Raw genomic sequence first — 17,195 nt, forward strand, 5'->3', positions numbered from 1 at the left:
GAGGGAGGGGTTGGGTGGTTGGTAACCAAGAAAACAAGGCCGAGAAAGGAGGAGCGCAAGAGGTAAGGAAGGAAAGAAGGAGCGTAAGAGTCAGGTAGGGAAGGAAAGAAGGAGCGCAAGAGTCAGGTAGGGAAGGAAAGAAGGAGAGGTAAGAGTCAGGTAGGGAAGGAAAGAAGGAGAGGTGAGAGTCAGGTAGGGAAGGAAAGAAGGAGCGTAAGAGTCAGGTAGGGAAGGAAAGAAGGAGAGGTGAGAGTCAGGTAGGGAAGGAAAGAAGGAGAGGTGAGAGTCAGGTAGGGAAGGAAAGAAGGAGAGGTAAGAGTCAGGTAGGGAAGGAAAGAAGGAGAGGTAAGAGTCAGGTAGGGAAGGAAAGAAGGAGAGGTGAGAGTCAGGTAGGAAAGGAAAGAAGGAGAGGTGAGAGTCAGGTAGGGAAGGAAAGAAGGAGAGGTAAAAGTCAGGTAGGGAAGGAAAGAAGGAGCGTAAGAGTCAGGTAGGGAAGGAAAGAAGGAGAGGTAAGAGTCAGGTAGGGAAGGAAAGAAGGAGAGGTGAGAGTCAGGTAGGGAAGGAAAGAAGGAGAGGTAAGAGTCAGGTAGGGAAGGAAAGAAGGAGCGTAAGAGTCAGGTAGGGAAGGAAAGAAGGAGCGTAAGAGTCAGGTAGGGAAGGAAAGAAGGAGCGTAAGAGTCAGGCAGGGAAGGAAAGAAGGAGCGTAAGAGTCAGGTAGGGAAGGAAAGAAGGAGCGTAAGAGTCAGGTAGGGAAGGAAAGAAGGAGAGGTGAGAGTCAGGTAGGGAAGGAAAGAAGGAGAGGTGAGAGTCAGGTAGGGAAGGAAAGAAGGAGAGGTGAGAGTCAGGTAGGGAAGGAAAGAAGGAGCATAAGAGTCAGGTAGGGAAGGAAAGAAGGAGAGGTGAGAGTCAGGTAGGAAAGGAAAGAAGGAGAGGTAAGAGTCAGGTAGGGAAGGAAAGAAGGAGAGGTAAGAGTCAGGTAGGGAAGGAAAGAAGGAGCGTAAGAGTCAGGTAGGGAAGGAAAGAAGGAGAGGTGAGAGTCAGGTAGGGAAGGAAAGAAGGAGAGGTGAGAGTCAGGTAGGAAAGGAAAGAAGGAGAGGTGAGAGTCAGGTAGGGAAGGAAAGAAGGAGAGGTAAGAGTCAGGTAGGGAAGGAAAGAAGGAGCGTAAGAGTCAGGTAGGGAAGGAAAGAAGGAGAGGTAAGAGTCAGGTAGGGAAGGAAAGAAGGAGAGGTGAGAGTCAGGTAGGGAAGGAAAGAAGGAGTGTAAGAGTCAGGTAGGGAAGGAAAGAAGGAGCGTAAGAGTCAGGTAGGGAAGGAAAGAAGGAGAGGTGAGAGTCAGGTAGGGAAGGAAAGAAGGAGTGTAAGTGTCAGGTAGGGAAGGAAAGAAGGAGTGTAAGAGTCAGGTAGGGAAGGAAAGAAGGAGCGTAAGAGTCAGGTAGGGAAGGAAAGAAGGAGAGGTGAGAGTCAGGTAGGGAAGGAAAGAAGGAGAGGTGAGAGCCAGGTAGGAAAGGAAAGAAGGAGAGGTGAGAGTCAGGTAGGGAAGGAAAGAAGGAGAGGTGAGAGTCAGGTAGGGAAGGAAAGAAGGAGTGTAAGAGTCAGGTAGGGAAGTAAAGAAGGAGAGGTGAGAGTCAGGTAGGGAAGGAAAGAAGGAGAGGTGAGAGTCAGGTAGGGAAGGAAAGAAGGAGAGGTGAGAGTCAGGTAGGGAAGGAAAGAAGGAGCATTAGAGTCAGATAAGGAAGGAAAGAAGGAGCATTAGAGTCAGGTAGGGAAGGAAAGAAGGAGAGGTGAGAGTCAGGTGGGGAAGGAAAGAAGGAGAGGTGAGAGTCCGGTAGGGAAGGAAAGAAGGAGAGGTAAGAGTCAGGTAGGGAAGGAAAGAAGGAGTGTTAGAGTCAGGTAGGGAAGGAAAGAAGGAGAGGTAAGAGTCAGGTAGGGAAGGAAAGAAGGAGAGGTAAGAGTCAGGTAGGGAAGGAAAGAAGGAGAGGTGAGAGTCAGGTAGGGAAGGAAAGAAGGAGTGTAAGAGTCAGGTAGGGAAGGAAAGAAGGAGAGGTGAGAGTCAGGTAGGGAAGGAAAGAAGGAGAGGTGAGAGTCAGGTAGGGAAGGAAAGAAGGAGAGGTGAGAGTCAGGTAGGGAAGGAAAGAAGGAGCATTAGAGTCAGATAAGGAAGGAAAGAAGGAGAGGTGAGAGCCAGGTAGGGAAGGAAAGAAGGAGAGGTAAGAGTCAGGTAGGGAAGGAAAGAAGGAGAGGTGAGAGTCAGGTAGGGAAGGAAAGAAGGAGCGGTAAGAGTCAGGTAGGGAAGGAAAGAAGGAGAGGTAAGAGTCAGGTAGGGAAGGAAAGAAGGAGAGGTGAGAGTCAGGTAGGGAAGGAAAGAAGGAGCGTAAGAGTCAGGTAGGGAAGGAAAGAAGGAGTGTAAGAGTCAGGTAGGGAAGGAAAGAAGGAGCATGAGAGTCAAGTAGGGAAGGAAAGAAGGAGAGGTGAGAGTCAGGTAGGGAAGGAAAGAAGGAGTGTAAGAGTCAGGTAGGGAAGGAAAGAAGGAGAGGTGAGAGTCAGGTAGGGAAGGAAAGAAGGAGAGGTGAGAGTCAGGTAGGGAAGGAAAGAAGGAGAGGTGAGAGTCAGGTAGGGAAGGAAAGAAGGAGCATTAGAGTCAGATAAGGAAGGAAAGAAGGAGCATTAGAGTCAGGTAGGGAAGGAAAGAAGGAGAGGTGAGAGTCAGGTGGGGAAGGAAAGAAGGAGAGGTGAGAGTCCGGTAGGGAAGGAAAGAAGGAGAGGTAAGAGTCAGGTAGGGAAGGAAAGAAGGAGTGTTAGAGTCAGGTAGGGAAGGAAAGAAGGAGAGGTAAGAGTCAGGTAGGGAAGGAAAGAAGGAGAGGTAAGAGTCAGGTAGGGAAGGAAAGAAGGAGAGGTGAGAGTCAGGTAGGGAAGGAAAGAAGGAGTGTAAGAGTCAGGTAGGGAAGGAAAGAAGGAGAGGTGAGAGTCAGGTAGGGAAGGAAAGAAGGAGAGGTGAGAGTCAGGTAGGGAAGGAAAGAAGGAGAGGTGAGAGTCAGGTAGGGAAGGAAAGAAGGAGCATTAGAGTCAGATAAGGAAGGAAAGAAGGAGAGGTGAGAGTCAGGTAGGGAAGGAAAGAAGGAGCATTAGAGTCAGGTAGGGAAGGAAAGAAGGAGAGGTGAGAGTCAGGTGGGGAAGGAAAGAAGGAGAGGTGAGAGTGCGGTAGGGAAGGAAAGAAGGAGAGGTGAGAGTCAGGTAGGGAAGGAAAGAAGGAGAGGTAAGAGTCAGGTAGGGAAGGAAAGAAGGAGCGTAAGAGTCAGGTAGGGAAGGAAAGAAGGAGAGGTAAGAGTCAGGTAGGGAAGGAAAGAAGGAGCGTAAGAGTCAGGTAGGGAAGGAAAGAAGGAGCGTAAGAGTCAGGTAGGGAAGGAAAGAAGGAGCGTAAGAGTCAGGTAGGGAAGGAAAGAAGGAGAGGTGAGAGTCAGGTAGGGAAGGAAAGAAGGAGAGGTGAGAGTCAGGTAGGGAAGGAAAGAAGGAGAGGTGAGAGTCAGGTAGGGAAGGAAAGAAGGAGAGGTGAGAGTCAGGTAGGAAAGGAAAGAAGAAGAGGTGAGAGTCAGGTAGGGAAGGAAAGAAGGAGAGGTAAGAGTCAGGTAGGGAAGGAAAGATGGAGCGTAAGAGTCAGGTAGGGAAGGAAAGAAGGAGCGTAAGAGTCAGGTAGGGAAGGAAAGAAGGAGCGTAAGAGTCAGGTAGGGAAGGAAAGAAGGAGAGGTGAGAGTCAGGTAGGAAAGGAAAGAAGGAGAGGTGAGAGTCAGGTAGGGAAGGAAAGAAGGAGAGGTAAGAGTCAGGTAGGGAAGGAAAGAAGGAGCGTAAGAGTCAGGTAGGGAAGGAAAGAAGGAGAGGTAAGAGTCAGGTAGGGAAGGAAAGAAGGAGCGTAAGAGTCAGGTAGGGAAGGAAAGAAGGAGAGGTAAGAGTCAGGTAGGGAAGGAAAGAAGGAGCGTAAGAGTCAGGTAGGGAAGGAAAGAAGGAGAGGTGAGAGTCAGGTAGGGAAGGAAAGAAGGAGAGGTGAGAGTCAGGTAGGAAAGGAAAGAAGGAGAGGTGAGAGTCAGGTAGGGAAGGAAAGAAGGAGCATAAGAGTCAGGTAGGGAAGGAAAGAAGGAGAGGTAAGAGTCAGGTAGGGAAGGAAAGAAGGAGAGGTAAGAGTCAGGTAGGGAAGGAAAGAAGGAGCGTAAGAGTCAGGTAGGGAAGGAAAGAAGGAGAGGTGAGAGTCAGGTAGGGAAGGAAAGAAGGAGAGGTGAGAGTCAGGTAGGAAAGGAAAGAAGGAGAGGTGAGAGTCAGGTAGGGAAGGAAAGAAGGAGAGGTAAGAGTCAGGTAGGGAAGGAAAGAAGGAGCGTAAGAGTCAGGTAGGGAAGAAAGAAGGAGAGGTAAGAGTCAGGTAGGGAAGGAAAGAAGGAGCATTAGAGTCAGGTAGGGAAGGAAAGAAGGAGTGTAAGAGTCAGGTAGGGACGGAAAGAAGGAGAGGTGAGAGTCAGGTAGGGAAGGAAAGAAGGAGAGGTAAGAGTCAGGTAGGGAAGGAAAGAAGGAGTGTAAGAGTCAGGTAGGGAAGGAAAGAAGGAGAGGTGAGAGTCAGGTAGGGAAGGAAAGAAGGATCGTAAGAGTCAGGTAGGGACGGAAAGAAGGAGAGGTGAGAGTCAGGTAGGGAAGGAAAGAAGGAGCGTAAGAGTCAGGTAGGGAAGGAAAGAAGGAGAGGTGAGAGTCAGGTAGGGAAGGAAAGAAGGAGCGTAAGAGTCAGGTAGGGAAGGGAAGAAGGAGAGGTGAGAGTCAGGTAGGGAAGGGAAGAAGGAGCGTAAGAGTCAGGTAGGGAAGGAAAGAAGGAGAGGTAAGAGTCAGGTAGGGAAGGAAAGAAGGAGCGTAAGAGTCAGGTAGGGAAGAAAGAAGGAGAGGTAAGAGTCAGGTAGGGAAGGAAAGAAGGAGAGGTGAGAGTCAGGTAGGGAAGGAAAGAAGGAGCGTAAGAGTCAGGTAGGGAAGAAAGAAGGAGAGGTAAGAGTCAGGTAGGGAAGGAAAGAAGGAGCGTAAGAGTCAGGTAGGGAAGGAAAGAAGGATCGTAAGAGTCAGGTAGGGACGGAAAGAAGGAGAGGTGAGAGTCAGGTAGGGAAGGAAAGAAGGAGCGTAAGAGTCAGGTAGGGAATGAAAGAAGGAGCGTAAGAGTCAGGTAGGGACGGAAAGAAGGAGCGTAAGAGTCAGGTAGGGAAGGAAAGAAGGAGAGGTGAGAGTCAGGTAGGGAAGGAAAGAAGGAGCGTAAGAGTCAGGTAGGGAAGGAAAGAAGGAGAGGTAAGAGTCAGGTAGGGAAGGAAAGAAGGAGAGGTGAAAGTCAGGTAGGGAAGGAAAGAAGGAGAGGTGAGAGTCAGGTAGGGAAGGAAAGAAGGAGAGGTAAGAGTCAGGTAGGGAAGGAAAGAAAGAGAGGTGAGAGTCAGGTAAGGAAGGAAAGAAGGAGAGGTGAGAGTCAGGTAGGGAAGGAAAGAAGGAGTGTAAGAGTCAGGTAGGGAAGTAAAGAAGGAGAGGTAAGAGTCAGGTAGGGAAGGAAAGAAGGAGAGGTGAAAGTCAGGTAGGGAAGGAAAGAAGGAGAGGTGAGAGTCAGGTAGGGAAGGAAAGAAGGAGAGGTAAGAGTCAGGTAGGGACGGAAAGAAGGAGAGGTGAGAGTCAGGTAGGGAAGGAAAGAAGGAGCGTAAGAGTCAGGTAGGGAAGGAAAGAAGGAGAGGTAAGAGTCAGGTAGGGAAGGAAAGAAGGAGAGGTAAGAGTCAGGTAGGGAAGGAAAGAAGGAGAGGTAAGAGTCAGGTAGGGAAGGAAAGAAGGAGAGGTAAGAGTCAGGTAGGGAAGGAAAGAAGGAGCGTAAGAGTCAGGTAGGGAAGGAAAGAAGGAGAGGTGAGAGTCAGGTAGGAAAGGAAAGAAGGAGAGGTGAGAGTCAGGTAGGGAAGGAAAGAAGGAGAGGTAAGAGTCAGGTAGGGAAGGAACGAAGGAGCGTAAGAGTCAGGTAGGGAAGGAAAGAAGGAGAGGTAAGAGTCAGGTAAGGAAGGAAAGAAGGAGAGGTGAGAGTCAGGTAGGGAAGGAAAGAAGGAGAGGTAAGAGTCAGGTAGGGAAGGAAAGAAGGAGAGGTGAGAGTCAGGTAGGGAAGGAAAGAAGGAGAGGTGAGAGTCAGGTAGGGAAGGAAAGAAGGAGAGGTGAGAGTCAGGTAGGGAAGGAAAGAAGGAGAGGTGAGAGTCAGGTAGGGAAGGAAAGAAGGAGAGGTGAGAGTCAGGTAGGGAAGGAAAGAAGGAGAGGTGAGAGTCAGGTAGGGAAGGAAAGAAGGAGAGGTGAGAGTCAGGTAGGGAAGGAAAGAAGGAGAGGTGAGAGTCAGGTAGGGAAGGAAAGAAGGAGAGGTAAGAGTCAGGTAGGGAAGGAAAGAAGGATCGTAAGAGTCAGGTAGGGAAGGAAAGAAGGAGAGGTGAGAGTCAGGTAGGGAAGGAAAGAAGGATCGTAAGAGTCAGGTAGGGAAGGAAAGAAGGATCGTAAGAGTCAGGTAGGGAAGGAAAGAAGGATCGTAAGAGTCAGGTAGGGAAGTAAAGAAGGAGAGGTGAGAGTCAGGTAGGGACGGAAAGAAGGAGAGGTAAGAGTCAGGTAGGGAAGGAAAGAAGGAGAGGTAAGAGTCAGGTAGGGAAGGAAAGAAGGAGAGGTAAGAGTCAGGTAGGGAAGGAAAGAAGGAGAGGTGAGAGTCAGGTAGGGAAGGAGAGAAGGAGAGGTGAGAGTCAGGTAGGGAAGGAAAGAAGGAGCGTAAGAGTCAGGTAGGGAAGGAAAGAAGGAGAGGTGAGAGTCAGGTAAGGAAGGAAAGAAGGAGAGGTGAGAGTCAGGTAGGGAAGGAAAGAAGGAGAGGTAAGAGTCAGGTAGGGAAGGAAAGAAGGAGTGTAAGAGTCAGGTAGGGACGGAAAGAAGGAGAGGTGAGAGTCAGGTAGGGAAGGAAAGAAGGAGAGGTGAGAGTCAGGTAGGGAAGGAAAGAAGGAGCGTAAGAGTCAGGTAGGGAAGGAAAGAAGGAGAGGTGAGAGTCAGGTAGGGAAGGAAAGAAGGAGAGGTGAGAGTCAGGTAGGGAAGGAAAGAAGGAGAGGTAAGAGTCAGGTAGGGAAGGAAAGAAGGATCGTAAGAGTCAGGTAGGGAAGGAAAGAAGGAGAGGTGAGAGTCAGGTAGGGAAGGAAAGAAGGATCGTAAGAGTCAGGTAGGGAAGGAAAGAAGGATCGTAAGAGTCAGGTAGGGAAGGAAAGAAGGATCGTAAGAGTCAGGTAGGGAAGGAAAGAAGGATCGTAAGAGTCAGGTAGGGAAGGAAAGAAGGAGAGGTAAGAGTCAGGTAGGGACGGAAAGAAGGAGCGTAAGAGTCAGGTAGGGACGGAAAGAAGGAGAGGTAAGAGTCAGGTAGGGAAGGAAAGAAGGAGAGGTAAGAGTCAGGTAGGGAAGGAAAGAAGGAGAGGTAAGAGTCAGGTAGGGAAGGAAAGAAGGAGAGGTGAGAGTCAGGTAGGGAAGGAAAGAAGGAGTGTAAGAGTCAGGTAGGGACGGAAAGAAGGAGAGGTGAGAGTCAGGCAGGGAAGGAAAGAAGGAGAGGTGAGAGTCAGGTAGGGAAGGAAAGAAGGAGCGTAAGAGTCAGGTAGGGAAGGAAAGAAGGAGAGGTGAGAGTCAGGTAGGGAAGGAAAGAAGGAGCGTAAGAGTCAGGTAGGGAAGGAAAGAAGGAGAGGTGAGAGTCAGGTAGGGAAGGAAAGAAGGATCGTAAGAGTCAGGTAGGGAAGGAAAGAAGGAGAGGTGAGAGTCAGGTAGGGAAGGAAAGAAGGAGAGGTGAGAGTCAGGTAGGGAAGGAAAGAAGGAGAGGTGAGAGTCAGGTAGGGAAGGAAAGAAGGAGAGGTGAGAGTCAGGTAGGGAAGGAAAGAAGGAGCGTAAGAGTCAGGTAGGGAAGGAAAGAAGGAGAGGTGAGAGTCAGGTAGGGAAGGAAAGAAGGAGCGTAAGAGTCAGGTAGGGACGGAAAGAAGGAGCGTAAGAGTCAGGTAGGGAAGGAAAGAAGGAGAGTTAAGAGTCAGGTAGGGAAGGAAAGAAGGAGCGTAAGAGTCAGGTAGGGAAGGAAAGAAGGAGCGGTAAGAGTCAGGTAGGGAAGGAAAGAAGGAGAGGTGAGAGTCAGGTAGGGAAGGAAAGAAGGAGCATTAGAGTCAGGTAGGGAAGGAAAGAAGGAGAGGTGAGAGTCAGGTAGGGAAGGAAAGAAGGAGCATTAGAGTCAGGTAGGGAAGGAAAGAAGGAGAGGTGAGAGTCAGGTAGGGAAGGAAAGAAGGAGCGTAAGAGTCAGGTAGGGAAGGAAAGAAGGAGAGGTGAGAGTCAGGTAGGGAAGGAAAGAAGGAGAGGTGAGAGTCAGGTAGGGAAGGAAAGAAGGAGAGGTAAGAGTCAGGTAGGGAAGGAAAGAAGGAGCGTAAGAGTCAGGTAGGGAAGGAAAGAAGGAGAGGTGAGAGTCAGGTAGGGAAGGAAAGAAGGAGAGGTGAGAGTCAGGTAGGGAAGGAAAGAAGGAGCGTAAGAGTCAGGTAGGGAAGGAAAGAAGGAGTGTTAGAGTCAGGTAGGGAAGGAAAGAAGGAGAGGTGAGAGTCAGGTAGGGAAGGAAAGAAGGAGAGGTGAGAGTCAGGTAGGGAAGGAAAGAAGGAGAGGTGAGAGTCAGGTAGGGAAGGAAAGAAGGAGAGGTGAGAGTCAGGTAGGGAAGGAAAGAAGGAGAGTTGAGAGTCAGGTAGGGAAGGAAAGAAGGAGAGTTGAGAGTCAGGTAGGGAAGGAAAGAAGGAGAGGTGAGAGTCAGGTAGGGAAGGAAAGAAGGAGTGTAAGAGTCAGGTAGGGAAGGAAAGAAGGAGAGGTGAGAGTCAGGTAGGGAAGGAAAGAAGGAGAGTTGAGAGTCAGGTAGGGAAGGAAAGAAGGAGAGGTGAGAGTCAGGTAGGGAAGGAAAGAAGGAGAGGTGAGAGTCAGGTAGGGAAGGAAAGAAGGAGAGGTGAGAGTCAGGTAGGGAAGGAAAGAAGGAGAGGTGAGAGTCAGGTAGGGAAGGAAAGAAGGAGAGGTGAGAGTCAGGTAGGGAAGGAAAGAAGGAGAGGTGAGAGTCAGGTAGGGAAGGAAAGAAGGAGAGGTAAGAGTCAGGTAGGGAAGGAAAGAAGGAGAGGTGAGAGTCAGGTAGGGAAGGAAAGAAGGAGCGTAAGAGTCAGGTAGGGAAGGAAAGAAGGAGAGGTGAGAGTCAGGTAGGGAAGGAAAGAAGGAGAGGTGAGAGTCAGGTAGGGAAGGAAAGAAGGAGAGGTAAGAGTCAGGTAGGGAAGGAAAGAAGGAGAGGTGAGAGTCAGGTAGGGAAGGAAAGAAGGAGAGGTGAGAGGAAAAACAACAGAAAGGGCTGATTAGTATTTCGGGTAAGTGTTGATGCATCTGGGGTGGAGAGAAGGAGGGGGTGCGAGGAGGTTGGAGGGAGTGGGGTGGGGTGGGGTAGTTGTGGTGGGTTTTTGTGATGGTTGGAGGCGGTAGAGAAGGGCATACATGCCTGAAGGGGGGGAGGGCACTTTGATAGTGGTACCAGGTGGCTCGGAGGTAGGGACGCACACTGTCCGTGGAATATAGACGCCAAGCCGCCTGGGTGAGGGAAGGGGTGGGGGGGGGTGGATGTACAGGGGGACCCACACACGCACACACACAGAAAAGCAATGGCACAAACATGGTGAGGATAAGGGTAAGCATGTTCATATGCGTGGAACGTCTTACAGTAACACACTCATACAGATGTTGGAGGGTGGGGGTGCATGGTGCGGGAGAGGTTGGATATACATTAACACACACATACAGATGTTGGAGGGTGGGGGTGCATGGTGAGGGAGGGGTTGGATATATAGTAACAGACTCATATACATGTTGGAGGGTGGGGGTGCATGGTGAGGGAGGGGTTGGATATAAATTAACACACACATACAGATGTTGGAGGGTGGGGGTGCATGGTGAGGGAGGGGTTGGATATATAGTAACAGACTCATATACATGTTGGAGGGTGGGGGTGCATGGTGAGGGAGGGGTTGGATATACAGTAATAGACTCATATACATGTTGGAGGGTGGGGGTGCATGGTGAGGGAGGGGTTGGATATACAGTAACACACTCATACAGATGTTGGAGGGTGGGGGTGCATGGTGAGGGAGGGGTTGGATATACAGTAACACACTCATACAGATGTTGGAGGGTGGGGGTGCATGGTGAGGGAAGGGTTGGATATATAGTAACACACATACAGATGTTGGAGGGTGGGGGTGCATGGTGAGGGAAGGGTTGGATATATAGTAACACACATACAGATGTTGGAGGGTGGGGGTGCATGGTGAGGGAGGGGTTGGATATACATTAACACACACATACAGATGTTGGAGGGTGGGGGTACATGGTGAGGGAGGGGTTGGATATACATTAACACACACATACAGATGTTGGAGGGTGGGGGTGCATGGTGCGGGAGAGGTTGGATATACATTAACACACACATACAGATGTTGGAGGGTGGGGGTGCATGGTGAGGGAGGGGTTGGATATATAGTAACAGACTCATATACATGTTGGAGGGTGGGGGTGCATGGTGAGGGAAGGGTTGGATATATAGTAACAGACTCATATACATGTTGGAGGGTGGGGGTGCATGGTGAGGGAGGGGTTGGATATACAGTAACACTCATACAGGTGTTGGAGGGTGGGGGTGCATGGTGAGGGAGGGGTTGGATATACAGGAACACTCATACAGATGTTGGAGGGTGGGGGTGCATGGTGAGGGAGGGGTTGGATATACAGTAACACACTCATACAGATGTTGGAGGGTGGGGGTGGATACTGATTTGGTGGTCTGCCAGCAACTAACCAATGCTTTTGGATGTCAGCTGTGATTGGTGGGATCATTTCCTCTACCAGCCTGTTTGTTCGGTAACCACACATCATATGGAATTCCCAAACCAGCTAACCGCTAACCAGCTAACGCACACATACTTACACAATACTCACACACACAGTCACACACACACTCACACACATACACGCACTTACACACACACACACACACACATACTCACACACACACACATACACACACACATACACATGCTCACAAACACACGCGCACACACACACACATACTCACAAACACACATGCTCACTCACACAGGCACACACACACACACACACACACACTCAAACAGTGATATGAATCATGCAGACATGCGAGGTAGGAGGGTCATTGAGTGACAGAGAGCAATAATAATAACAAAATAATAATAATAACAATTATAATAATTATAATAACAATAATAATAATAATAATAGCATCCACATATTTAACATATTCATGCAAATTCCAGGTGACCTTTTGCCTGTTGAAGGAAAATGTTGGGATGAAAAAAGGCAGCTCCTTTCTTACACTGATTGGCTGATAGTATAGCTAGTATGCTAGTCATTCCATTATATATATATATCTATATATATATATATCCACCTCTCTCTCTCTCTCTCTCTCTCTCTCTATATATATATATATATACATACACACACACACATACACTACCGTTCAAAAGTTTGGGATCACCCAAACAATTTTGTGTTTTCCATGAAAAGTCACACTTATTCACCACCATATGTTGTGAAATGAATAGAAAATAGAGTCAAGACATTGACAAGGTTAGAAATAATGATTTGTATTTGAAATAAGATTTTTTTTACATCAAACTTTGCTTTCGTCAAAGAATCCTCCATTTGCAGCAATTACAGCATTGCAGACCTTTGGCATTCTAGCTGTTAATTTGTTGAGGTAATCTGGAGAAATTGCACCCCACGCTTCCAGAAGCAGCTCCCACAAGTTGGATTGGTTGGATGGGCACTTCTTTGAGCAGATCGAGTTTCTGGAGCATCACATTTGTGGGGTCAATTAAACGCTCAAAATGGCCAGAAAAAGAGAACTTTCATCTGAAACTCGACAGTCTATTCTTGTTCTTAGAAATGAAGGCTATTCCATGCGAGAAATTGCTAAGAAATTGAAGATTTCCTACACCGGTGTGTACTACTCCCTTCAGAGGACAGCACAAACAGGCTCTAACCAGAGTAGAAAAAGAAGTGGGAGGCCGCGTTGCACAACTGAGCAAGAAGATAAGTACATTAGAGTCTCTAGTTTGAGAAACAGACGCCTCACAGGTCCCCAACTGGCATCTTCATTAAATAGTACCTGTTAGAGCCTGTTTGTGCTGTCCTCTGAAGGGAGTAGTACACACCGGTGTAGGAAATCTTCAATTTCTTAGCAATTTCTCGCATGGAATAGCCTTCATTTCTAAGAACAAGAATAGACTGTCGAGTTTCAGATGAAAGTTCTCTTTTTCTGGCCATTTTGAGCGTTTAATTGACCCCACAAATGTGATGCTCCAGAAACTCAATCTGCTCAAAGAAGTGCCCATCCAACCAATCCAACTTGTGGGAGCTGCTTCTGGAAGCGTGGGGTGCAATTTCTCCAGATTACCTCAACAAATTAACAGCTAGAATGCCAAAGGTCTGCAATGCTGTAATTGCTGCAAATGGAGGATTCTTTGACGAAAGCAAAGTTTGATGTAAAAAAAATCTTATTTCAAATACAAATCATTATTTCTAACCTTGTCAATGTCTTGACTCTATTTTCTATTCATTTCACAACATATGGTGGTGAATAAGTGTGACTTTTCATGGAAAACACGAAATTGTTTGGGTGATCCCAAACTTTTGAACGGTAGTGTATGTATATTTCCTATATGGGGACATCAGAAAATCCGCTGGCAGATTTGTGGTTTGCTGAATGACAATAGCCATAAACATTATAATCATCATAATCATATCATAAACATTACTCCTCATCCATTCAAAACATAAGGGTACCACTGTACAAGGAGACTACCCTAGAAGGTTGATGAATGATTTACAAGTGGTTAATTAGGCTGTGAACACCTTATAAATCATTAATAAGCTGTTATAACACATTAGATAACAAGGGCAACAGAAAGCTGTTGCTTGCCAAATAGTGTGCCCACATTTATCTGGGGCGACATGGCTCAGGAGTAGAGCGGGTCATCTAGTAATTGGAAGGTCGCTGGTTCGATCCCGAGCTCCTATGGAGAGTGTGTTGAAGTGTCCTGAGCAAGACGCTAAACCCCTAACAGCTCCTGATGAGCAGGTTGGCACCTGGCAGGGCAGCCTCCATCATCAGTCTGTGAATGTGTGTGTGAATGGGTGAATACGAATGGATGAATGTGAATGTGTGTGTGTGAATGTGTGAATGTGAGTGTGTGAATGGGTGAATGTGTGTGTGAATGGGTGAATACGAATGGATGAATGTGAATGTGTGTGTGTGTGAATGGGTGAATACGAATGTGTGTGAATGGGTGTGTGAATGGGTGAATGTGTGTGTGAATGGGTGTGTGAATGGGTGAATATGAATGGGTGTGTGTGAATGGGTGTGTGTGAGTGTGTGAATGTGAGTGTGTGTGTGTGTGAATGGGTGAATATGAATGTGTGTGTGTGAATGTGTGTGTGTGTGTGAATGTGTGTGTGTGTGTGTGTGAATGGGTGAATATGAATGTGTGTGTGTGAATGGGTGTGTGAATGGGTGAATGTGAATGGGTGTGTGTGAATGTGTGAATGTGTGTGTGTGTGAATGTTTGTGTGTGTGTGTGAATGGGTGAATATGAAATGTGTGTGTGTGAATGTGTGTGTGTGTGTGAATGTGTGTGTGTGTGTGTGAATGGGTGAATATGAATGTGTGTGTGTGAATGGGTGTGTGAATGGGTGAATGTGAATGGGTGTGTGTGAATGGGTGTGTGTGAATGTGTGAATGTGTGTGTGTGAATGTTTGTGCGTGTGTGTGAATGGGTGAATATGAATGTGTGTGTGTGAATGGGTGTGTGAATGGGTGAATGTGAATGGGTGTGTGTGAATGGGTGTGTGTGAATGTGTGAATGTGTGTGTGTGTGTGTGCGTGTGTGTGTGTGTGTGTGTGTGTGTGTGTACCAGTGTAGCTGAACGAGCACTTTGAATGCAGACATTTAGAAGATTAGATTAGATTAGATAGACTGACTTAATGAGCCCCATGACCAAGGCCGGTGGAATTTGTTTTTGGTACACATTAAACTCTGCAGCACAATACATACATGGACAACAACACACACTCCACATATTATCATCAACAATACAGCTACACAATAACAGAAACAAACATATCATGCACAACTATCAGGTGAATGGCGGTGTGCATGCCAGTGGTGTGTGAGGAGGGACTATAGGGAGGAATTCACAGTCCTGATGGCTGGGGGGGGGGGGGGACTCTTTGTGAAGCGTTTAGTCTTAGTGGACAGTGACCTGTAGCGCCTCCCTGAGGGAAGGAGCTGGAGGAGGTGATGAGCAGCAGGATGTGAGGGGTCAGAGATGGGGGTCTTCTTTGCTGGCTTTCCAGTCTGGTTAGTATGTAGAGGTTCAGCTGAAGGGAGTGGGTTGCCTAGGATTCTGGATGCCTTGTTGACAATCCACTGCAGTTTGTTCCATGTTTGACTGTCTGTGCCGCCATACCATACTGTAATACTATAATACTGTAATACTATAATAATGTAATACTGTAATACTGTAATACTATAATAATGTAATACTGTAATACTACAATACGGTAATACAGTAATACTATAATACTATCATACTGTAGTACTATAATACTGTAATACTATAATACTGTAATACTATAATAATGTAATGCTATAATACTGTAATACTATAATACTGTAATACAGTAATACTATAATACTATCATACTGTAGTACTATAATACTGTAATACTACAATACTACAAAACTACAATACTATAATACTGTAATACTACAATACTGTAATACAGTAATACTATAATACTGTAATACTGTAATACTGTAATACTATAATAATGTAATACTGTAATACTGTAATACTACAATACTGTAATACAGTAATACTATAATACTATCATACTGTAGTACTATAATACTGTAATACTATAATACTACAAAACTACAATACTATAATACTATAATACTGTAATACTACAATACTGTAATACAGTAATACTATAATACTGTAATACTGTAATACTACAATACTGTAATACAGTAATACTATGATACTGTAATACTATAATACTGTAATACTATAATACTACAATACTGTAATACTATAATACTATAATACTGTAATACTATAATACTACAATACTGTAATACTATAATACTAAAATACTGTAATACTATAATACTGTAATACTATAATACTACAATACTGTAATACTATAATACTGTAATACTATAATACTGTAATACTATAATACTACAATACTGTAATACTGTAATACTGTAATACTACAATACTGTAATACTGTAATACTATAATACTACGATACTATAATACTGTAATACTATAATACTACAATACTGTAATACAGTAATACTATACTATCATAGTGTAATACTATAATACTGTAATACTACAATACTATAATACTAAAATACTGTAATACTATAATACTGTAATACAGTAATACTGTAATAATATAATACTGTAATACTATAATACTAAAATACTGTAATACAATAATACCGAAATACTATAATACTACAATACTGTAATACAGTAATACTATAATACTGTAATACTATGATACTGTAATGCTGTAATAAATACTGTAATACTGTAATACTACGATACTGTAATACTATAATAAATACTGTAACACTGTAATACTGTAATAGAAGATGTGATGATGGACTGGATAATGGCTGAGTAAAACAGAAGGAGCAGTTGATGTTTGGTCCGGTATCTTTTAAGCTGAGTGGTTGTTGAGCTTTTGCAGTGACGTGTTCAGTGTTAGTTTTCCACTTCAGGTTGGTATTGATGGACGTTCCAAGGAATTTAAAAGAGTCGTGGTGGTGATGGGGCCTCCGTTCATTTGTATGGGTGTTTTGGGATTCGGCACGCATCGGAGGTCAATAATGAGTTCTTGGGTTTTGGCTGTATTAAGCAGAAGGTTGTTGTTTGCACACCAAATGGCAGCTTGGTGTACTGCAGGGCGGCACTGGGTTTCATCGTTGTTGGAAATGAGGCCTACAATGGTTGTGTCGTCTGTGTATTTTATTATTTTCACAGAGCTATCCGTAGATGTAAAGTGGGTGGTGTGATGTGAGAAGAGCCAGGGGGAGAGAACACAGCCCTGAGGAGCACCTGTACAGAGGGTAAGAGGGTGTGTGGTTAGGTTGTTAACTTTCACCCTCTGTGGCCTGTTCCACAGGAAGCTCCGATCAAGTGACATATGGCTGGGCCAATGTTCATATCCAAGAGTATGGTAAAGAGTTTGAGTGGGTTGATGGAGTTTTGAGTTGAAGGTAGAACTAAAGTCTATGAACAGGATGCATGTGTAGGTGTTTGGTGATTCCAGGTGGTGCAGGGCATGGTGCAGGGCTGTGTTAACTGCATCCTCAACAAACAGGCTGGCTTTATAGGCAAACTGATATGGGTCCATCCTTGGAGAGGTGCAAGATTCAAGTGTGACAGAATGATGCTTTCATGGCCACAGATGTTAGGGCAACTGGTCTGAAGCCATGGAGGCAGGTGATCATTGAGGACTTTGGCACAGGAATGATGGCAGAGAGTTTGAAGCACTGTGGGACTGTACACTGACCTAGAGAGGTGTTAAATATGGTGGAAAATATTGGGGCCAATTGTGCTGCACAGTGGCTCAACAAAGCAGGACTGATGCTGTATGGGCCCTGCTGCTTTCCTAATGTTCAGCTTCTTGAATGTAGCTCTCACCTCATCCTCCTGGAGGCAGAAGGGTGGCATTAGAGTGGGAGTAGGGGGGGGATTTTGGGATGCGGAGTAACACAGCATGATCAGACTTCCCCAGTGCAACTGTCAGGAATGCAGAGTAAACATTCAAATTTGAGATGTAGCCATGATCTAATGTTTTGTTTTATCTGCTATGGCAAATGACTTGGTGCTTATAGTTCGGGAGTTCAAGGGACAGGGTCGTATGGTTGAAATAAGCTAACACGATGACAGACGTGTCAGGGTTGGAGTTTTCAACAGGGGAAATATGCTTTGGGAGTTCACTAATGGCTGTTAGCATTAGCTTGTGGTGGAAAGTCAAGAGCAACTAAT

The 17,195-nt window shown here is 46.1% G+C and overlaps 1 protein-coding gene across 1 annotated transcript in view; it reads right to left on the reverse strand.

Moving 5' to 3' along the window:
• Positions 1 to 17,195, reverse strand: part of LOC130123112 (potassium voltage-gated channel subfamily KQT member 5-like) — a 525,531-nt gene that overhangs the window by 177 nt on the left and 508,159 nt on the right.

This window comes from Lampris incognitus, chromosome 13 (genome assembly GCF_029633865.1).
Source record: "Lampris incognitus isolate fLamInc1 chromosome 13, fLamInc1.hap2, whole genome shotgun sequence".
Classification (NCBI taxonomy): Eukaryota; Metazoa; Chordata; class Actinopteri; order Lampriformes; family Lampridae; genus Lampris; species Lampris incognitus.